Source organism: Hipposideros armiger, unplaced genomic scaffold (genome assembly GCF_001890085.2).
Source record: "Hipposideros armiger isolate ML-2016 unplaced genomic scaffold, ASM189008v1 scaffold_1181, whole genome shotgun sequence".
NCBI classification, from domain to species: Eukaryota; Metazoa; Chordata; class Mammalia; order Chiroptera; family Hipposideridae; genus Hipposideros; species Hipposideros armiger.
Window position 1 is genome coordinate 242,445 of NW_017732531.1, and position 16,590 is coordinate 259,034.

Consider the following 16,590-nt stretch of genomic DNA (forward strand, 5'->3'; position numbering starts at 1 on the left):
ATGTTCCATTTTGATAAACACAAATTCTTAATTTTAATGAAGATCAATTTGACAATCTTTCCTTTTATGGGTCCTGTTGCTATCTTCCTTAAGAGATAGGTCATGGAAGTATTCTTGAGTTCTTTCAAGGTCATGAAAGCATTCTTGAGTTCATCTTTACAAAGTTTTATTGCTTTTACCTTTTACATATAGAAGTAGAACGCATCTGGAATTGATTTTTATGTATTATGTGTGATACAACTCTAGGTCTATTTTTTCCATGTGAATATCCAGTTGACCTAGTATGATTTATTGAAGGAGCACCCTTTCTGCACTGTAATGCAGTGTCACCAACTGTCATAAATCAAGTGTACACATAGGTTAGGATCTATTTCTGGATATCTATTTGTTCCATACGTATTTTGTCTTATGCCAATACCACACTGTCTTAGTTACCGTAGCTTTAAAATAAATCTTGATATCAAGAGTGTAAGTCTTCTAACTTTGCTCCTCTTCAGATTGTCTTGGCAATTCTGGGCCCTTTATATTTCCAAATAAATATTAGAATCAGTTTGTCTTTTCTGCATGCATACACACACACACATACACATACACACCACACAGACATACAGATAAAACCTGCTATTTTAATAGGATTGAATTAAACCCACTGATGATTTTAAAAGAACTGACATCTTTACAAAACTGAATTTTCCAATGTATGAACATGTTATATCCTTCTGTTTATTTCCTTCTTTCTTAATTTTTCTCAACAACATTTTATAGTTTCCTGTGCATAGGTCTTGTACAGCTTTTTATTTATTCCTAGATATTTGAGTGTTTTGATATCATTTTAAACTATAGCACTTTATTTCTTTTATTTTCCATTTGTTCACAGTAATAAAAATATAACTGATTTTTAAGATTGACTTTTTATTCAGTGGTCATGCAAAAGTCACGTAGTAATTTTTATAGTATATCTGCACTTTATTTTGAATTGCTACATATATATTCATATCATCTACAAATAACAACAGTTTTCTTTCTTTCTTCCTAATCTTTATGTCTTTTATCTTTTGTACGTGACTTACTGTATTGGATAGGACCTCCAGTACAATTTTGACTAGAAATGGAATAGTGGCCATCCTCAGCTCTTACTAAATTTGGAGAGAAAACTTTCAACATACCACCATTAAATTAAAAGTTATGTGATGTTTGCTATAGGATTTTTTTGTAGACATTATGTGTTAGATTTTGTAAATTCCTTTCTATTCTTAAATTGCTGAGAGTTTTTATAATGATTGGGAGTTGAACTTTTCAAGTGCTTGTACTGCATCTATTGAGATGATCATTTTTTCTCTCTTTTATGCCATTAATGTGATAAATAACATGACTGTTTTTAAATATTGAACCAACCTTGCATTCCTGGAATAAATTCAACTTTGTCTATGTGAAGTCCTCTCTTTAGAGTAATTGCTCATATTTAGAGTGAATTGCTCATATTCTGTTTAGAATTTTAAAGCTTATATAGAAAAATTGGCCCAAAGTTTCCCTTTTATGTAATGTTCTTGTCAAATTTTACTAGCCTCTTAATATCCATATTTTTCTACTTCTACATTTTAGAAGTGAATGTATAATGTTGGTATTATTTCTTCCATAAATGTTTTAAAATTTCACTAGTAAACTAATCAGCACTTGAAGATTTTTCTTGTGTGTTGCAAGATTATATATTACAGTTTAAATGTCTTTAGCAACATGTGACTATTCAGAGTAGCCCCTTTCTTTTTAAGTCAATTTAATAAATTATGCTTTTCTTGGACTTTTCATAATTCATCTACATTTTAAAATGTATTAGTATAAAGTTGTACATTATATTCTATATATCTGTATGCTCTATGTTAATATCCTTTTCCCATTATAAAATTGTAATTTATACATTCTCTAATTCTTGTCCGATTAGTCAGTCTTGCTAGAGATTTGTCTAGTTTATCAGTCTTTCAGAGAATAAACTTAAAATTTTTTCTCTGTTGTATATGTTTTCTAGTTTATTAATTTGTTTTTAATTATTTTCTCTATTATATATTCTCTAGGTTTAATTTGCTCTTTTTCTAACTTATTGAGATAAAAACTGGAATCATGGATTTCTAGCTTTTCTTCTTTTCTCACATATGGACATTGGACTATAAATTTTCTGCTACCACAACTTTAGGTGCATTCCAAATGTTTATATATGTCTTATTGCTATTATTGTTCATTCCAAAATAATATCTAATTTTTACTATAATTTATTCCTTGACTTACAGATTATTTAGAAATCAATTATTTAATTTTCAAATATTTGAGCATTTCTAATTTTCTTTTTGCTACTTATTTCTAGCTTAGTTCCACTCTGGTCAGAGGACATATGCTAAATAGTTTTAATGCTTTCAAATTGGTAAAACTTTATTTCTGTCTCAAAATATAATCAATTTTACTTAATTGTCCATGTGTGATGTTAGATTCTATTAATATTCAATTAGTTTTCAATTAAGTCAGCTAGGTTTAGTCAATTAAGTAAATTAGGCTAATTTATGTAAATTAGGTCAAGTATATTAACCAGATCTTTGTCCTTACTGGGGTTTTTTTTTTCTGTTTGTTCTCTCACCTCTGAGATAATTATATTAAAGTCACCCACTATGATTGTGGATTTATCTATTTGAAATGTTTTCTAACTATGTTAGTTAAGTACGAATGTAGAGTTGTTACATGTTGGTGAATTGACCCTTTCATCATTAGGAAATGTCTATCTTTATCTTTGGTAGTACTTCTTTTTTTAAAGTAGGTTTTGTCCCATATAAGGAAATTACCTCAGCTATCCTTTGGCTATAAGTGCATCCTTTTGTATTCAAATTTATATGTCCTTATATTTAAAACAAATACTTTATATGCAGTATATGGTTTATGAAAAAAAAATTCCCTTTTAATTGCAGAATTTAGCCATATACATTTAATAAAACTAGTGATATATTTTTGGCTTAGAGACAACATTTTATTACTTGTCATAAATTTTTATACCCAGCCTATATTCACTTATCTTTCCTTTCTTGCCTTCTTTGGGATTAATCAATTTTAAAAAATTATTCCATTATCCCCTCAATTACATTTTTAGCTACACATTCCTTTACTCTTCTTTTACAAGTTACCCTAGAGATTGTACATCCCTGAATTATTAGTTTTATAGAAGTTAATACATTTACCACTTCCCAGATATCATGAGACTCTTATTAATAGAATACTTCAATTCTATTCTCTGTCTCCTTTTGTTTTAGTGTTGCAATGACAAAACATTATTACAATTCCTTGTATAGTCAATATTCATTTAGGTATGCCCATATATTTACCTCTCCTCTGGCTATTTATTCTTTCATAATTTCCATGTTTTCAATCTGGGATCATTTTCCTTCTGCCTAAAGAACATCCTGTATCATTTTCCTTAGTACAAGTCTACTGGTAAAAATTACCTCAGGTTTTGTTTATGTGAAAATGTATTTATTTCATGTTAATTTTTAAAGGATGTTTTTCTGGGTGTAGAATTCTAGGTTGGCAGTTATTTTCCTGAATATTTTAAAGTCCCATTGTGTTCTGACTCAGATAATTTCTGTTAAGAAGTCTGTCCTAAATATTATTTCTGCACCTTTGAAGATAATGTTCCATTTTTTTCTTTGGTGGTATATAAGATTTTTTTATATTTAGTTTTTATTTTTACTGATTTTACTGTGATAAAGCCAGTGTGGTTTTCTCTGAGTCCACCTTCTTGGTCAATTACAGATGGTGTCATGCATTATATTTGGAAAAAATTTTACTATTAATATCTTCAAATGTTGCTTCTGCTCCATTTTCTTTCTTCTCATCTTCTGGAATTCTAATTAAACATATGTATTCACCATTTCTCATATGAGTCATACTTCTCTATATTTTTCCATCTTTGGTCAGTTAACTTAACAATTCTGAGGTTCATTTTCAGCATTTGGAAAAAGGGATATTAATAGTCTCACAGCAATATATTTTTTTAATGAAGCTTATGTAAAGTGTTCATCCAGTGCTTGTTAGACAATTGTCATTCGGTAAAGATTAAGTCTCTTTACCTTTTAGTAGTGGCATCCCATTGCTCAGAAATGCTGATGACCAAGCTTTTACTATGACAAAGGCAGGATTTTAAGTCTTTGATACATATTATTTTAATTTTCTTTACAACAATCCTGTGAACTAGCATTATTATATTTATGCTAGAGATGAGGAAACTGAGGCACAGAGAAAGAAAGGAACTTGCTTAGCTAGGTGGTTCTGGCTCAGGGTCTGACATGAGACTGCAATCACACTGTCACCCTAACCCCATCACCTCAAAGATAAATTTAATTAATCCCAAAAATATTCTGTTGAACCACATGAAACCGAAGGGTGTTGACTTACAAAAATGTCACTTTCATATGGTTCAACCTAATAATTTAAGCTTCCCAGACACCATGACTGAGATGGTGCAGAAAAATCCAACAGAGAAGGTTTCAATCTTACTAAAGCAAAAACTATTTTTTATTGCTACTCAGATCCTTGATGTGGTAAGAGCTATGGGGGCAAGGCCAAAACTCAAGAAAGCAACATCTGGATAGAGCAGGAGGGATCAATCTTTCTGTGGTCTTGTGATAATTTAGAAAATGGGACCAAAAGAAACTCCTCTTCCTCAGTCCTGTCCCCACTTCTCTCTCCCGTCTCCTTCTTCTCTCTCCAGCATCCTGTCCCAATCCACCTCTTCAGAGTCTGCTTTGCCTCCTCCAGGGACTTGGAAGAGTCATGTTGCATTGTCTGGAATTCCCCAGAATTCTTTCTGGTTTTCATAATCTCTTCATTTTGTAAGCAGCATTGTGGCTGTTTCAGGATTCACAAGAGCATGATTGCAGAGCAGGGCCCTTCATTTGAGAGAACTGACCCTCATGAGGACAATCTATGCTTTAAGGAGGAAGCCCCAAGTTGAAGCCATCGCAGAACTGGGAATAACCTAAATGTTCACCATTAGAGGAGGAATTAACTGAACTAAGCTAAATTCATACAGTGTGACGGTATCGAGCATTTGAAAGAAGCAAAGTAGGGTCATGCATACTTGCATAAAGAAAATTATCTCAGCTATGTTTTGGTTAGTTATTGCACCCTTTTGCTTTCAAATTTCGTGTGCCCTTAAATTTAAAGCAAAGACTTTAGAAGCAGGATATGCTTTTATGAAAAGAAATCTTTCCCTTTTAATTGCCAAATTTAGTCATATACATTTAATAACATTAATGGTAGATTTTGGCTTAAATCCAACAAGAACTCCAAAACATCCTGTGAAGTAAAAAAAGTACATTGCAAGTCAATATGTAGAGTGGGGTGTGTATATGTGTGTGTGTGTGTATGTGTGTGTGTATATGTGTGTGCATATGTGTGTATGTGTGCGTATGTGTGTATGTGTGTATATGCATGTGTGTATGTATATGTGTGTGTGTATATGTGTGTGTGTATGTGTATGTGTATATGTGCGTGTGTATATGCGTGTGTGTGTGTGTGTATGTGTGTAAAGTTCCTGGAAGGAGAAACACAATTAACAACCATGGTCATTTCTGGGCAGGGAGGGTATTGAGGAAGAGGGTCAGGAAGATTTTGGTAGTAACTGTAATGTTTGAACTTTTTTTTACAATCAGGATATATTCATGTTTACCTGTGCAATTAAAAATAAGCAATTTTTAAAGTCATAAAGCATTTTTTTACAGCAGGCTTATGACTAAAGTTAAGAACTACCCCAGTTTGGTCCCCCCAAAAACAGACCCTGAGATGAGGATTCAAGTGCAGCTGTTTAAAAGCCTGAATTCACACCAAACTTTTCCTAGTTGTAGAATAGGGACAGGTCACTGTCCCTCTCGAAGCCTCGCCTGTAAAATGTGTGAAGTGGGACTATCGCCCTCATAAGCTCGTGTGCTGTGCACATACCTACTTAGAAGGGCACATAGAGCACGGAGCACAATCCTTGGCACATAGCTAATATTGGACCCATGTCACTGGTCCAGAAACTGAAGTTTTAAAACTTATTTCACACCTGCTGTTTTCTGAACTTTGCTCTTGGAGCTGTGTTGCCCACACAAAAAGAAAACCTCAGCTCTCCTCAAGCAGCAATACCATGTCCTCAAAAATCACGCGGTTCTGACTCTTTAGACAGGAAACCAGGTCCCCTGGGGCTCAGGGAGGCTGCAGCGAGCAATGCAGAGGTGGAGCCCAACAGAGAAACTGCTTGGGCGAGGGGTCCCAGTCTGTGACTCCATAACCTTGGGCAACAGGAAAATGCCCCTCTCTCCCCTTTCATGCCCAGTCCAACTCATCTGAGTGCAGCAAACCTGCTTCTATTGACCAGGCTTGCTCTGATTTAAATTTCAAACAGCCCACCATTTTATGCTCTCCTCACCATCCCTGAAAGCTAACCATTATGGATTTTACAGGCCTCGGAGCCTTTGGCTCACACACTTGATTTGCACAATTTTTGCATAAGGAAAAAGGCAGTCGATGCAAACTGAATTAATTGTAATTGACCATAATATGCTTACAGAAATGCCAAGGACTTTTCATTAGTAGATAAGCCCCAAAGTATCGCCAATGATTTACACATGCAGAAACACACTGCATGGTCACAGTTAATGATGAGACCCACCTCGGAAGGGGCTTAATCAAACCCTAGCAGAGGCCTTCCAAGGACCAGTGACATCTCCAGGGGCCGACATGTCTTGACTCTTCTTGTGAAGGGTTTTGAAGTTTCTGCCTGAGATGAGGCAGAGCCAAGCTGTCCTGGTTGGGCTCAAGCTGGGCACTGCTTGCTGTCCCAGCCTCTGTGTCTTTGGGGCCCCCATACTTGGAATAGCCAAGGTCCCGCCCACCCCATCCCCAGCCTCAGTCCTTCTCCCTCAGTCATCGTTGCTAAAGCTGGTATTGAACTTGTGTCCTGGTTCATGTAGCAGACCTTCATGCATTCATTTTTTTTTTTCAACAAATATTTTCTCAGTGGCTCCTGTGTGACAGCCTCCATATTAGGACTGGGGATACGACACAGACATGGACCTACTGCACAGAGCTTAAAATCCAGTGATAGACTAAGATTAACTAAGCAAGCACATGAGTGTCAACAGGTAGTAGTGAGATGAGAGTAAAGAAGTGGGGAATTGGAAGGAAATCGGGGCTTTTTATTAGAGTATAGATGGAGTTTCGTTAGAGGAGATGATATGGAAGCTGAGACCTGAAGCATGAGAAGGCACCATCAAGATGAGGTGTTAAGCAAGAGTGTTCCAGGCAGAAGAAATAGCATGTGCAAAGGCCCTGAGGCAGGAATGCTGCTGGCACCTCTTGGAGGCTCATTAGGCTGGAACATCCCAAGTGAAGCAGAGAATGCAGGGAGGTGAGGCAGGAGAGCAGTTGAAGGCCAGAACATGCAGGACCTTCCAGACCAGGCTTACAAGGACCTTGAATTTAATTCCAAAAGGATTAGGAACCATGAAAGAAATTAAAGTGAGTCTCTTAGAGTGGACTCAGGTCTTCAAAAATAATCACTCTGGTAGCTAAAGTGGCAGAAAAATAGATTCTTGGAGAACGCAAATAGAGGCAGGGAGACGAGTTAGCAGGAGACTGTTAGAATCATCCTGTTCTCTCAGTCCCTGTGACTGTCTTTCTCCATTCAATTCCTGTAATAGTCAGAGCTCAACCTTGATCTCCGTAGCCTCTATCCCTGAAGCTTGCAGCCCTGTTCCAGAAGAACCCAGTACTTCTGATGATGACAATGACTATCTCCTGCCTGAATACTCTAGAGCAGTTCTGTCCAATAGAAATATAATGTGAGCCATATATGTAACTTTAAATCTTCTAGCACGCTTTAAAAATGTAAAAAGAAACAGATGAAATTAATTCAAGAATATTTTACATAATCCAATCTATCCCAAATAGTATTAGGTGAAGGTGGAGTCCATGTAAAAGTTATTTAATGAGATATTTTATCTTTTTTCACGCGAAGTCTTCCAAATCCAGTGTATGTGTTAGACTGAGAGCACACCTCATTTGGACTAGACACATTTCCAGTGCTCAGTGGTCACATGTGCCTACTGGCATCCTCATTATAGAGTGCTTACCTGAATCTGCTTACCTGAACTCCTGCACCATCCTCTGACCACCTTGTAGAAAACTCATGCCTTTATCAAGAACCCGAGGACCCATGACAAGCCTTGACTGACAGGCCACGTAATCCCCAGAACCCATGAATATCAGATCTTCTGATTAACAGAACCCATTACCACCAGGTCCCTGAACAAAAAGCCCACATGATCACATGGGTCATGTGATATCTGGGCCACATAATTGCCAAGCCTCATGTTTAGGAGTTTTCCACTCAGGCTAAAATTCCTTTAGCACTTGCAATCTGGTGTGCAACTCCAGTGCAGGGTTTGCCCACTGGAAAGGATGAGGGTCAACCTATCACTATTCTTTTATCACTATGCAAACAGCGAGTGAGTGCCGAAGTCCGGAGAGAGAAAACAGAAGCCTGGGCACAGGAGGGCCGGCCCAGAAGTCCACTAGGAAGTGGGTCCCAGTCACAGGTGTGTATTGTGATTCAGCATCACCTGTGACATTGACCGTGATTATGGGACTCATCATCATCAGAGCACTGAGTTTCTCATTTAAGTCTTAAAACACCCTTTAAATTGGCTACTCTTTTTCTCCCTTTTACATAGAATGAAACTGAGGTTCAAAAAGAGTCATTGACTTGCCCAAGGTCACACAGCTAGGAAGTGACAGATCTGGAATCTGAGCCCTACCAGCCATTGCGTCCACCGCCTCCTATAACAGCCATCACCACTGCTGTCCCTTCCGCTCCCACTATCGCCATTTAGAGCTCCGTAGGTGCCAGACACTGCACTAAGCACTTCACATACGTTCACTCACTGAGCCCTCAAAAGAAACCTGTGAGGTGGCTGTTACGTCCATGAAACTGTGACACTTGCTGCTGCCACAACCACTGCCACCCCCTCTCACTGGGGAGCACCAGGTGGCAGACCCTCACCCACAAGTGCTTTGTGTCTATTCTCATCTTTGCAACATCCCAAGGTAATAACTATCATTATTAACATGATGTTCTATAGGGGGAAATGGAAGATAAAAATGGTTACCGATCTTTCTCAAGGTCACACAGCTGGTACACGGTGGAGCTAAAATTCGAATCCAGATCTCCCTGACCGGTGGGGAGCTAAAGCAGGGGTCTATTAGATAATTTAACTAAGTTCCAGTGTTCCGTTATCAGGAATTGGGCAAACCAGTTGTTAAACACAGTCACTATTAAAAACTCAATTAAACAAACTCACAATTAAATAAATTATAATCATCACAGGTAATAAATACTTAAAAGTCACCACTTCCTAATTATTTTCTGGGTTACTGGTGTCTATTGTCTGTGCTTTTAATTATGGGATACTGTATAATGTTGTGTTACTGTCCACCTCATCTCCATTCCTCTTTCAATGACATTCAATCAGTAGCTTGAAATTGGCCAGAGTGAAAGTATTCACATCATGGATGTGCCAAACACTAAAGATCAGGGGCTGGTTTTTGGAAAAGCTGGTTGCTACACATTTACCATCCCACCACCGTAGAGGATGCATATCTTTCCCACAATACCTTGCAGTCTTACAAATCATAAAGTTCTTGCTAACAATTGGTGATCCTCCAGCCTCCACCAAGTACAAGGAAAGGAGGTGCCACCTCAGGGGGTGCAGATGAGTCCCTCGCATGGCTCTGAACTTCATGAGGAAAGGAGATATGTGAGCCTTGGACAAGTGCTTGCCAAGCAATTCCTGCTTCTGAGGGTCCTTTCTAGGCTGGGGCCTGCATTCAGAGATGTTCAGGTCTTTCCCAACTTCCTGGTGAGGGGGACAAAGACCATCTCCAAAGCAATCTGTACATTCAGGGTAATTCTGATCAAAATCCAGATGAAAATTTTCCCTACTAAATGGAATGCAATCAGCCATAAAGATGATGAATTAAGAGAATGTATTATGACTTGAAAATATGTCTGTGACATATTATGTAGGGAGGGAAAAGGCAGGTCAAAAATAAAATCTAAATTGCAAACTGGCACAGCCACTGTGGAAAACAGTTTGGATGTTCCTCAAAAAATTAAAAATAGAACTACTTTATGATCCAGCAATTCCACTTCTGGGTATGTGTCCAAAGAAATCCAAAACAGTAATTTGAAAAGACATATGCATCTCTATGTTCACTGCAGCATTACTTACAATAGCCAAGATATGGAAGCAACCCAAGTGCCTGTTAATAGTCAATTGGATAAAGAAGATGTGGTACATATATAAGATGGAATATTACTCAGCCATAAAAAAGAATGAAATCTTACCATTTACTACGACCTGGATGGACCTAGAGGGTATTATGCTAACTGAAATAAGTAAGACCAAGAAAGACATATACCATATAATTTCACTTATATGTGGAATCTAAAGAACAGAATAAACGAACACACAAAACAGAAACACACCCATAGATACAGAGAGCAAACTGATGGTTGCCAGAGGGGAAGGGGATTGGGAGACTGGGTGAGAAAGGGGAAGGGATTAAGAAATACAAATTGGTAGTCACAAAATAGTCACAGGGATATAAGGTACAGCTTAGAGAACACAGTCAATAATATTGCAACACTTATGGATAGTGCCAGGTGGGTACTAGACTAATTGGTGGGATTAATACATAAATTATATAAATGTCTTAACCACTATGCTGTATACCTGAAACTAATATAAAGTAATATTGAATGTCAGCTGTAACTGAAAAAAAAAATAAATAATTTTTTAAATAAAACCCAGAGTATATTCCCATTGATTAAAAAATATATGTATACATATATGCATGCATATAATATACTATATATTTATTATATATTATATATAACTATATGCTATATATATTATGTACACATATTTTATATATACATATACATTACATTGGAAAAATAAGACTGCTAGTAATTGGATCTCTAAGTAGTAGCACTATCACTCATTTTTTTAAGGTTTTTTTCTTACTTTTTCAAGGAACAGAGGTTACCTCCTAGGATTGTGCATTGCCAGAAAGTGGGATGTGTCAGAGTGATCTGGATTTCCATCTCATTCTTATTCGCTGTTAGCAGTGTGATCACAGACACATCACCAAATCTTTCTGACCTAAGTTTTGTGATCTCTAAAACAGAGACAATATTAGCACCAGCCTCGTAAAATCATTACAAGCATTCAAAGAGATAAAGCACTTAGTAAAGAGCCCTGCCTATGTTTGGTAAATATTAGCTCTGATGAGGAAGAAGAGAAGGAAGAATAGTTGGAAAGACTGATGAATCAATAAGCCATTGCATCTCAGTTGAGTACCCCGTTTCCCCCATGAAGAGTATAAATTCTTGGAGACATGTTCTTCTGTGACCCTTAGCTGGGTTTGTATGAAAAGGAAGACACGGAGGACAGACAAACGAGGTGAAAATGGCTCCCTTCTGATCATAAGCTCCTTTCCTCTCTGATCATAAGCTGCAGGAATTTGGTCTAGAACTGTCTACAGAAAGGTCTTCATCACATGGAAAAACTGCCCTGAAAGCTTACAGCTAACATGAAGACAGGGGTAGAGATGAAGATGAAACAGTGGTCCCATATCAGAGTCCAGGGGTCCCCACAGCTAGCTCCATGTCTGCCTCCTCCATAATTTGTTTATGTAATATCCTCTAGTTGGAGCTGAGTTTCTGTCCCTTGCAACCCAAAGTATGCCAATGTAGGACTGAGGGTCGTTGCATTGATGGAAGGGGTTTTGTTCAGTTCTCTTGGATGAGCATATTGTAGAATGAAAGATGTCAGTCAGTACAGTGAGAAAGACTGAAGCAAGATAGTATTGATGGAGTGAGAACTTGGAGGCTACACACACAGGTACAAGAGGGATTCACATCAAATACTGAGATGCAAGGGGGCAGGGCTGGCTACATAATTTGTGGGGCTCAGTACAAAAAGAAAATGGAGGGCCCCTTGTCCTAAAATTAAGAATTTTAAGGTAACAGCAGATCATTCAAACAATCAAGGGGAGAAATCTGAGCATGGGACCTTGTCTGACTACTCATGTCACATGCTTATAAAGTCAGTCCGGAGGGGGCCTACTTCCAATGAGATGCAAAGTCAGGAAGGAGACATGGCCGTAGACAGACACAATCAGGGGTGGCAGGAATGAAATTGGGATGGAGCCTCTATTTCCCCTAAGGACAGGTAGACTTACCTGCTGTGAAGATAGGGGTTGGGTTGGAGAAGGGGCCCAAGAAAGATAAATAGACACTGAAAGATGAAACACAGGGAACTGCAGAAAAGTAATCAATTAGTAATAAATCGTTTTCTCTGAAAATATGCAAACTCCCCATGAGGACAGATGTAGCAAGCCGTGAGCGGAAGCACCTTTGAGAGCCGTGCAGAGTTTGATTGTACACAGCAGCATGCCCGCCGGCTGCCAGCCTCCCTACACAACTGTTATTTGCTTACTTCAGGGCTCCCTGGCTGTTCTCTAAAATCAAAGCTTCGCTAATAACCATATTTAGCATTGAACAAGCGCTTGGTATTTCCCGAGGACTTTGCAAGCAGTAATTAGCTGATAACCCAATGGAGTTAAAGAAAAGGCACAAATGGCAAGTCTGCAAGAACCAGGGGCCTTTCCTGTTCGGGGTGTAGGGGAAGGGTCCCTGCACGGGGCATTGGGGGTGTGGGTCCTGGAATTAAATGCAACCATGGTGTGTAGGAATAAGTATGTGTGAGTGTGTGTAGGAGTGTGTGTGAGTGTATAGGTGTGTGCACATATGTGTGATGGTGGACATGTGTGAAAAATACCATCATCAAATCCTCACAGGGACATCTTCACCAAAAAGAGGTACCATAGCACTGATGGAGCTTAAGATGTAGAATCAGGCCATGTAGGTTAGGACCCAGGTTCAGCTACCTACTGGTTGTCCAACCTTGTACAAATCAACTCTCCTCTTAGCGCCATCGCTGTCTCATCTATAACATGGAAGAATACCTTTCTCTCATGGTGGTGAAGATGACATGAAATCCTATGAGTTAAAGCCCTACCACACAGTCAGAATCGATCAGTGTCTCAACTCTTGGTCTTCCATTTTCTCATTCATTCTATGGCTACTTAGTCATACCTACTGTGTGTCAGGCACTGTTCTAGACCCTGGGGATCCCGCAGTGAGAAGAACAAAGCGCCTGACCTTTTGTTGCTTATGTTCTTGTAGGTAAAGACAGGGCATAAACAAATAAACAAGTGCCATATGGTGTCCGATGACAATAAGAATGAGACAAACAAAGCAAGCCAAGGGGTAAGGAGGGGTGCTGGGGTGCGGCAGTCTGGGAGGGCATCCCTGAGGGGTTCTGAGCACTGGCCTAAGGAGGTGAAGAAGCAATCATGTGGCAATCTGGGAGAAGATGGTTCTTGGTAGAAGGCGGCGCAGAAGCAGAGGCCCTGAGGTGACACTGTTTGGCATTTGGGAGGACAGCAAGGATGCCGTCACCTCACAAGGTAGGGGAGCCTCTCGGATTACAGAAGAACACATTCCCCTCACCCGCGGGTACCAGTCAAGTTCCCTCCACTATGGTGGTATTGTTCAGCAGCAGTTATCAGGAAACCAGAAGTAGGAGTGGTGTTGAATCAAAGCCACCACAGCAGTTTACAAGGTTGTAAGATACACAGAACCCACAATTTCTCAGTTAAAACCAACCAAGGAAAACTCAGCTCTCTAGCCCTTATGTTGCAAGACTTAATGGCAGGTCTCTCCTTGCTCATCAGCTTATTTACAGAGGAGGGAGTGTACATCAAGGAATTTACTCATTTTAGGGTCGTAGGCATATGAGGATCACCATGCAGTCATGACAACCCCCTTTCCAATATTTATTCTCTGACTTAAAGCAAGGTTTCTCAACGTTTTGAACCAGATAATTGTTGGGAGGCTGCCCCTATGCATTGCAGGGCATTTAACAGCATCTCTGGTCTGTATCTTCTAGGTATCAATAACATCTCCCCACCCCCACCCAAGTCATGGTGATCAAAAATGTGTCAGAACACTGCCAAATGTCCCCTGGGGTGGAAGGTAGGGAGGACAGAAGTGGAACCACTTCCAGCTGAGAACCACTGCTTAGTGAAGTCTTTACCCAATCCATGGTTGAATTCTATTCCAAGGAACTCCAAATGGGAAGTATCGCTGGGAAAATGGAGTTGGAAGTGTGGTTTTCAGACCTGGCTTAGTATTAAAACTGCCCTGAGAGAAAAACAGTCAGGGGGCATCTGGAGGAAATAGGCCTTCAGGGATGTTCAGGTGAAATGTTCAGGGGTCCCTGGAAAGTGAACTCTGGCTTATCTGACCTTGAAGTAAATATTCAGGAATGTGTTGAAGTTCTGTATATCAGTAAGCAGTTATGCTGCTGAAATTTCTAGAGATAGAAAGAAGTGACAGGGGCAGACCTGCATGATCTCCAGGTGACTCCCACTGGCTGACCATGTTGATTCTAAATGGTGCCAAGCCAACGGTGAGACTGGCATTAATTTGACTCTACCATTAGCTGAGGACCACAGGTTGTATGAAAAACACTGAATGAGCACCAGATATGCTTGCGAACCAAAAATGTCCTCAAACTTGAGATCTGATCAAGTAAGCATTCATCCAAGCGTGCCCTGAGCATTTGCAGTTCCTGTCTGCTGTCCTGACAGAATCATTAAGAATTCTCTCTTTCTCTGTCACTCACAAAGTTATCCCTCCCCTGTTTGGACACTAAATTATATGGTCATTCTTAGTGACTTTCTGACTTTTCACCTTTAATAACCAATAAGCCTGGGGAGTGAAACTTGTTTCAATGATTTTGGCCATATTTTGAGTATTTCATTTCTCCATCCATCTGCAATAGATGACTTTTCGCAATTATGATGCTTTGGTTAAGGGGTTTGACAGGATTTTGTATGTTTCACTATATTTGTGCCTTGAGGAGGATAGAAGATGCTTTGAGAACCCAGAGTCCTCACTCCATACAGATGTGTGCATGTGATGCCAGTTGGTGGCAGTGGGACATTTTCTGCCTCTCTGGTCCCTATATCAGCTCCCCTTCCCATCCCATCATGGGGCTGGCCACTGCTCTGAACACAGAATTTCAAAAGTGATTTACCCGGTGAAGGGAAAGACACTGGAACTGACTGATACCTGGCTCTGGTCCTCAAGAAATCCAAATTTAAGGCAACAGCTGTTACTACCCCCAGAAGACTTTGCGGCATTGGAGATTAGTTAGTCTCCCATTGTCCGATATGGTGATGGGCTAAGGGGAAGAATGAATGTGAAGGCATACCTAACAAGAGCAAGCAATTTTGTTAACCAAAAATGTGCCATGCTATACATGGTACAAACAGGTGCAATATTCACATGAATTGTAAGCTCTCACTGAAGAAGATGATGGTGACAGGGGATGGGTAGATAACCTATCACAACACAGGGATTGCAGGAACAACCAACGCCATTCAAGAGAGGACACTGGAAAGCAAGTACAGTATCAAACTCCAAATTTGCGCAGGGTCATGTGGGGAGGAAGAAGAGGAAGCTAAAAAGAAAAGCTGCAGATGTGGAAGAGTAGGAAGAGAGTGATGCTGAGAACAGAGGAGACGACTCTAGAAGCAAGGAAAGTAGTAGAAACCTGGAAAGCAACAATGGTGATGGTGTTATTTTGCAAACCAGAACTTACAATGTTTACATCGCTTGTGATAAATATTTCCAGGCATCATGACTTTGCTTGTTAGCTGTGATGAGCGAAGACAGACCTTAACAGGTGAGTGTGTGTATGAAGACATCAGTCAAGATTATGAGAAGAAAACAATGATCATTTGAATCACCATGATCTCCCACCACCTCCTTTGTGTTCAGGTCACCCTTGCAGGCATGCTGAGCTGATAAGAAAGTCAATGAAACTGGTGCAGAAGGAGGGCTGTTCATATGCATCTTTCAATTTTCTTGAACTGTATACAAACGGTCCTTCCCACAGTAGGCTATGTCTACGCAAGACACTTCACAGTGTAGCAAGCAGAGCACAGAACATCTCCTAATTATTGGCTCTGATTTTCAAGATTAATAATCCATAGATGTGACCATTGGCCATATTCACCAATACAATTTCTCTAATAAAGGGATTCATATGCTTATGCCCTTAATTTTAAAATGTTCCACAACCGTCCCCACGCTTACCAAAAAATAAAAAATAAAAATAAAAAAAGTTGTGTGTCCCTATAAGGACCTTACAGGCTATCTCCTGCTGTGTGTTTCTTGCCTCAGTACAGACACCTCCATTTCACTTGCTATGAAGAAAATCTTGTATTTTTCATGCAGTCTTTCCATCAATCACGGTCTTCTAGTGGAGCCTTCACAGAATCTTTTCGTCTGATTTACACATTCAGAAACCTGACCACGTGGTAAGTGAGAGAGTCAGACTTCACACTGAGACCTGCGATTCAGTTCTCTCCTGGCCA

The 16,590-nt window shown here is 39.3% G+C and overlaps 1 pseudogene; it reads left to right on the plus strand.

The window, feature by feature from the left end:
• The first annotated feature begins 13,593 nt into the window (after positions 1-13,593).
• On the plus strand, positions 13,594-16,144 carry LOC109376726 (ubiquitin-like-conjugating enzyme ATG3 pseudogene; annotated as a pseudogene).
• The last annotated feature ends 446 nt before the right edge of the window (positions 16,145-16,590 follow it).